The following is a 7,153-nucleotide window of genomic DNA, read 5'->3' on the forward strand; positions in this document are numbered from 1 at the left end:
GGCGATGGGTCCGCGGCGGGTGGCGGAGGCGGAGCAGGGCCCGGGCCGGGGCCTGGTACTATTGCTGTCCCGTTGGCGCCCCGCGGCCTTGGCGGAGCCGTGCGGTACCTCAGAGTGAGGGGTCGGTGCCCCCGGGCCAGCGTGGGGAACCGCGTTGTCAAAACGCTCGGGCCTTTAAAAAAACAAAGGGAAGAGAAACCACCCCAGCCCCCCACACCTACACTTCTGTTCGCATTTCTGACTTCGTTAAGGAGTGGCCTTGTTTCATAGAGGGGCCCCAGGCCCCTCACGAGTAGCCAGGCCCTGTGTGGACGAGGGTGAGGTGACTTGGGTGGGAAAGCAGAGGCCCCGCTTGTTTCTCTGAGGAAGTGCCTGCTGCGGGAGGGCCTCAGCTGCCCCTCGTGGGCATGGAAAGGTGAGCTCTGCTCTCCTTTTTGGGGGCTGTCACATGTGGCCTCCATTCAAGGGCCAGCGGCCCAAGGAGTCTGGCAGACTTGGTGCCCTTGGGGACCCACTGCTGGAGGCGCCGTGCTTTCTGCTATGCCCAGCTCTGCGCAGCCCGTGGGGGAAGTAGTAGGATGCTGTGGAAACTGGGGGGCCCACCAGTAACTACAACAGAAGCATGGTTGCCTGCCATTATTCCATTTGGAGGAAATTCCTACCTTCTTTGGATACTTTCTTTTCTTGAGTGGTACACGCAAGTTCTTAGTCTAGATCTTGAGTTCAAGCAAAGTGCCTTTGCGTAGACTTCAGGGCCGTTTATGGGCTTTTCAGAGCCCATCCTATGCAGAGTGTGAGGGACATGCAAAAGCACTGGCCTCCATCTAAGGGGCTCCAGTGCTGCTGGGTTGAGGTAGCCCCATTTGGGCCACTGAAGCAAATATTGGTCTGTGCTCTGGTTGCAAAGCATTTTTCTTTCACTTTTTCACTTTAAATTGTATAGATTGGGGAAGATCTTAAAAAAAAAAAGTTGCAGCAGGGATCACAAGAATGCGGATATTGCATGCTTTCCATGTACCTTTTGTTATTAAGTGTCTGGCATTCACTTATTAGTACATGACTGCTTAGCAGGGAAATCAAATATCGAAACCACTCCATCCCCAATAAATACAACACTGAGGTTGTAGTTGTACCTTATTCGGGGAACTCTTGGATGAGTTTTCCCTTGACTGAATCTCGTTTTTGAGAGCCTGATTCTGTTCTGACCAGCTTTGCATTTGCTCTTTTGGATACTATGCATTGAAACAGTGCATGGCATTGCTACAGATCTGAAGGTGTCCAGCGCTTCTGGTAGTTTGCAAATGTGCCTCTTCAGTGGATCTTATTAAATAAATGCATAAATAAAATTCCAAACTCCTCAGTGGCTACTATGTCTAGACCAGTGTGTGCTTACTCTCTCTGCCTAGTCCTGTTTATCCACTTTCTCGCCTGGGATATCATTGCCCAAATCCAAGGCTGTGAACTTCAGGCCCTCTGTTGAAGGGCATGTCTTTGTGGTGCTTGTTTAGATGGTGCCTTGAATAATGGTGTCGTCACCTGAAGGTTCATAGCATTCTTGTAGGGTTGCAATAAATACACCCTTGGAAAGGGTCTGTTGGGTGAGGTAATCTGAGAGATGCGTTTGTGTGAGATCTTATGTGGCTGTAACAGAGCAGAGACACATGGAAGGAATTGATTATATGTAAGCATTTTGCCAATGAAGACACTAGCTGTCCTGTTGGAACAGGAAAGCTGTTGTGGACCTGAATCTACCTATCTTCCTCTGGTGCCAGTGCTACACACAGTGTGCATTTTGTATATGTAATGCTACTCAGCAAAAGGAACAGCCTGGGACCAGTCAGAGAAGATAATTAACTAATGCTCAGCTTCTACCCTTCATATGATGGTTGTATATTCATATTTCAGTTATTTAAGTAAGCCTCCAGTGTTTGTGAAGTGTCTGATATTCTTAGTCCTGTGTAAACAATAGCAAAACCAAAACAGAATTTTTTAATTAATCTGAGACATTCATAACAAGGATTAGAACAATAAACAAGTTTTATAATAGTCTTTCTTCCTTGTGTATGAGATTACTTGAACTCATTAGATTAATCTGATTTTATTTGTCAAATTATAATATCAATATTTTAGTATAAGTATTATATATAATTTTTTTTAGTATAATTCAGTATTACTAATTCAGTTAAAACTGATTTAAGTTTCATTCCCTCCTATTCTGTTCTCTCCTGGGAGAAGGCAGGTGGGGGAATTATTTTAAAAATGAAAAGTTTGGAGTATGAACAGTCTTGATCTTATCTAAAAAACACAAAACTTTGGTTTTCTGTGTCTACATTTTCATTCTACATTTTTAACCTTTAGATTTTTTTTTTTAACCTTTAGATTTTTTTTTAACCTTTAGATTTTTTTTAAGTATTTTCAAGCTTTTTCTGAGCATTTCTGAAGTCTGGAAACATTCTTTCAAATGACCTGAGATTCCTGCATAATTGCTTGCCTTTGGGAGTTTGGATTTTAATTAAAAAAAAAACAGGAAAGTGGGACAGTTGTGATAAAATCACAAGAACTGGCAAAGCATTTGAATTTTTAAGCCAGGTAGGGAATCATTGAGAAGGGGAAGAAAACAGCTTGTCAGGCAACTTTCCTTGTGATGAAACCTTGTGGGATTATGGATGGCCAGCTGTGGTGCCTGGAGGACACAGAGGGGAGATTACAGGTCACCTATACCTGTGCAGGAAAATGCAAATTTTTAACCATCAGGACTGCCTTGTATTCATGGTCTTTACTATGCTAATCATCCCAGCCCCTTATCTGTTGATAATATTTCCTTATCCTGATACACACTTGAAGAGCATGCACTTTTCCGGGCAAGGGTAGTGCAGATATAGTGCCAAGCAGATGCTTAGGGAGAATCCACAAGGCTGGGGGCAAAAGTTGAGACCATGACAGTCTGTTATCGGGCAGTATTGTTTAAATGATGATTCATTACTTGCTCAGGACAAGGAATTGAGCAAGACTTGTTCCTTCCCCCTCCCTCAAAGGACCCCAGTGGCTAACAGCAAGAGTGGTGGAAAAGTACTAATCTTCAAAGAGATAAATAGTAAGAGTTCCTCTGTCAGAGGTGTGTTAGATAGCACTGAACAAAGTCTTGGAAAGCTATTGACTACACTCAATCTGAAAAGGAGATAACCCAGCAAGCAGATCTCTAGTTTTGCACTGCAGTATAATTATAGGTGAGCTTTACCATTGCACGGCTGGCTGTTCCTGGCTGCTGGAAAAAAAAAAACGGTGATACCTTACTGCTGTGACTCTTGTTCCGGCACAAAAGTGCGCGACTCATGAGCAGGCATGTCTGGTCAGAGAAACAGCATTGTGCTTAGCGTTCATGGTGTTTAGCAGTGTGGAAAGGTATTAATTCATGTTCTCGTGAGCTCGTCTCACCTCTGCTTTTTGGATTGAAGTGAATTTCATAGCTTGTCATTCTGAACGGGTGGCTGGAGAGTGTTGTTCTCCTAGTGTGAATGTAACACAAATCTCCCTCTAAGAACTAAAGAATTGGGGAAACGATGGAGCCTGTATCCTGCTCTTATCAAGTACCTGATAATGGAGGTTCATTCAGTAAGGCATCACCAAACATGGTGTTGGGCAGAAAGGAAATCTTCTGGTTCAGAAAGTCTGAACCAGCACTCAAGTGAATGGCAAATGCACCATCCTTCAGCTCTCAAAAGGAGGGGTATCCTTATCTGAGCTTGTCTTGGAGTCAGGGACATGACCCTGCTTTTTAGCCATAGGGCTTTGGTGGGCAAGCCATCGTGGTGGCTAATCCTGTCTCTTTGTTCTCTTCCTCATACTGTTGTGTTCAATGTATTCTCTTGTACCCTCCTGATACTTGGCACTTGAAACTGAGGCAATCTGATTTCACACAATAGAAAACTAATAGTACTGTCTTGTACCAGCAAATTATCCTGCACATTGGGGTGAATTCACCCAGAGTGAGCCTAAATATTGGTCCAGGTACCAATTTCCAGTGACTTTTTCATACTGGGAAAAGATCTGAAATTATCCTGGCTTTTCCATTGTGAATTCTGTCATTGGGCTATATTAGAGCTGCTTCTCCATTCATCTTCTCCTCACCTCCCTGGATACTCTGATCCATTTCAGGCTGGTGCTTGCTTCTTTGGGGAGCTGTTGGCTGTGTGTTGCCATCGGGGAGGAGGAGAAATAGCCCTCCCCAGTCAATCTGCTCTTAAACTAAAGTGTGTTTCAGAAGTATGTAGCTTTGATTGGAAGGGATAGGAAGAGGTTCTCCTGTCTCTGCCTCTATTTTACTTTGAAGCCATTGAACATCTTCATTGCCTGGCTTCATATGCGCCTCAAACATGGGAACTAGTAGAGAGAGTGTGATGAAACAGGTATTTAAGGCAATTAAGGGGCAGGCTGGAGCACAGGCTGAGTTATCAATCATTGCATGATCTACCTGGAGAGGTGAAAGAACAATGTGGGTACTTGGCACATGTCTTTCAGTATGGAAGGGGAGGCTGTCTGGGGACTCTTTTTTTTTTTTTTTTTAATAAAATCTGCAATGCAATGAAGTAGATAGTTTATCTGGTCATGTCTTATGATTTCAGATACTGCTCCAAATCAATACTCTGGAGGAGCTGAGAACAAGAAATTGCTTTTCTAGAGCTCTGATCTAATAAAAGCCTGGTTCCAGGACTAAATCAGAAGATGGACTTAAATGCTGTGTGTCACTCTGGGGTTATAACTGGCTTTTTAAATAAGTCTCACATAGCTGCAGTAATCAAAAAAAAAAGTAATCAGCTTAGAAATCTGAAGGATAGAAGTGCTTTAGCCCAAAAAAAAAAAAATCTGTCAAGGATCAGATTACATCCCAAATGTCTTCATCTTGTTATTCCTGCTCAAAAAAAATAGGAATAGTGAACTGATGAAATACTGAACCATGTCCTCTCTAAAAACCCTGCCAACTGCATCAATAATCCATTTGCTCTCAATATATTAGTAATTCAACAATAAGAGACTTACACATGTATTTATCGCTTTTATTGTTAACAGGATAATACTCTAGTCATTACAAATGCAACATTCAAATGCCTCCAGTTTAAACTATTTGTTGCCATCCTGCACTTTTGGGGTCTGCTGGTAGTTTGAGGCCATGGAGCCTTTCTAACCAGCAATGCTGCTGAGCTTGCCGTGCTGATTGTCTCTACTCATGGGTTTAGGTCTGTGAAACATTATCAAAATATGACAGTGACCTGTTGACCTCAAACTCTGAGACACGCCAATCTAGGCAAAGAATGTGGAAAGGGAAAGAAACCAAAGCAGTGTGTGGTGGCATGACCAAGCTTAGAAAAATAGAAAATAGACTGGGTTTGGTTTGTTGCTAGCATAGTAACTAAATCTAAAAAATAAGTGTGGGGTTTTGTGTGTGTTGGTTGGTTGTGGGTTTTTTGGTTTTGGTTTTTTTTTTTAAGAGCTTTTAATGGTAATAATGGCTTTTAACAAACTGTTCTCTGATACAGGAAAGGTGTGGGGGTTTTGGTGGTTTTTGGGGGGTTTGTTTGTTTTGCTGTGGTGTTGATATTTAAGCAAAACGCCACTAGGTGTCCTCAGTTTTTAATTTGACCTGAGAAGTTAGTTTCTCATAGGAGAGTTAGTCTGAGGTGTGGGAAACCGAGGCGAGGCAGCCTGTTGTGGTTTGGAAGGCTGCAGGCTTCCTCCTTCTCCTCCTTCACATGCCTGCAAAATAGCCCTGAAAGTCGTTCTGGTCCCGAGAGCATACCTGTCTCAGTAGCAAAGCACTCAGTGGTGTTTCCGTGCTACAGTGAGATGCCTTTACGCATAAGGAAGTGAATGTGTTGTTCTGAATACATCTTGATGTACACTGTAGATGCGTTGTCTGCTTACAAGCATGTGGATCGCTCTGTCCATCCCAAGTACCAGACCAGAGAATAGCTTTGAAAAATCTCGTGTTCATTTGAGCATAACTAGATCTGTTACAAACAATGAACTTGAACAATCAAGAATATCAGTACTTATCAGTATTAGTTTGAAAATATCCAAGCACGTGTGAGTGCAACCAAATTTTACTTGAACTTGCAAACCTCTTGAGTGAATGAAGGTCACCTGGAAACCAGAAGGCTTTCTTCTAAGTCATTTTTTGCTCTGGAGTTAGGCATACCCCCAGCACTGCTTTCCTGATACTGTCTCATGCCTCCCCCTTTGCTCTGCTGGAGATGGTGGGAAGCGTGGAGAACACTCCAAGTGCACCTCTGCTCCACTGAACCTATTTCATCCTGTTTGTTGCCTTTTGGGATGTGTTGATAGCAGAAGTTTGAAATAGCTGTAGAAAGCAAAAATGTTTGAAGTCTTTCGGGCAGAAAACTGGCAAGGACTGTGGTTCAGTGTCTGAACCCCAGATTTAGCCTTACTAAATAATAATAAAAAAAAAATCCTACTAGCTGTTTTCTGCCGAGCTCCAGCAGGCTTGTGCTAGTGTAACAACGAGTTTTGTAAATCTTTAAAAGCAATCAAAATCTGAACTGAAGCTCTGTGAGGGGCGCAGTGACCTTGTACAGAGCTTGGAATTGCACATCGCTGTTCAGTGTCGTTTCTGCTCTACTACACATCAGTGCTCAAGGTTGTAGCATTGTACGTTTCTGGGGGGAGGGGCAGAGGGAAGAAGGCAAAACTACTAGGAGGTGATCAAGACACAAACCCAAGCACCTTTAGGTATCTATCCCAGTGCTGTATTTGTTTTCCGTTGGTTTTGATATTGAATACTGCTTCTGAAACACAATCTCCTTTGAACGTTTCAGTAATCTTTTTGGTGCGTCTGAACACCAGCTCTCTGTGGGACATCGCGTGTCGCTGTTTCAAAGTACTGAAACCATCCTGTACTTCTAGAAGAAAATTGTTTTTAACGAACAGAGACTGTGGTTCAAAATATGCATTAGCAAAAAAACCCAGATTATTAAGCAAGTTAAACACTCATGAGACTTGCAAATGGACAACTTTGGAGGAGAAAGTTCTCCGTATAGCCACGGGGCAAATAAAGCAAGGGCAGAAGAAATACAGGCCCTGACAAAGTGCTGTAACATTGGCCCCAGGTTGTCCCGTTTCCAGCTTGGTTGGATGCTCG

The sequence above is a fragment of the Eurypyga helias genome, unplaced genomic scaffold, assembly GCF_000690775.1.
Source record: "Eurypyga helias isolate BGI_N326 unplaced genomic scaffold, ASM69077v1 scaffold6577, whole genome shotgun sequence".
NCBI lineage: Eukaryota > Metazoa > Chordata > Aves > Eurypygiformes > Eurypygidae > Eurypyga > Eurypyga helias.